We start from the raw sequence: 285 nt of genomic DNA, 5'->3' as shown, positions 1-285 counted from the left end.
AAGAGAATCCGGAAGGTCTAACCTTGTCTGTGGTATTCTGAGTAGGATTCAATGATTGAATGACTGTGACGAGCTTCAAACTCTTGAGGGTGGGGCGTTAGTGACAGACGCAAAAGAATCACTGGATTCTGTTCCGGCCTGATTGAGAACCGACAGATGGATAGTCGTGCCGTGACAGGGTGCGTTGAACATTTCCACTGAGAGGATGGGAGGTAGCCACTGACAACGGTGAAACCCTTGCATACAGCTTGCCATGGAAGGAGCCTTGCGTGCTTGAAGAAGAAA

The sequence above is a fragment of the Arachis duranensis genome, chromosome 3, assembly GCF_000817695.3.
Source record: "Arachis duranensis cultivar V14167 chromosome 3, aradu.V14167.gnm2.J7QH, whole genome shotgun sequence".
Lineage (NCBI taxonomy): Eukaryota > Viridiplantae > Streptophyta > Magnoliopsida > Fabales > Fabaceae > Arachis > Arachis duranensis.
The sequence above is the reverse complement of the archived record's forward strand: the minus strand, read 5'-3'. Positions refer to the sequence as shown.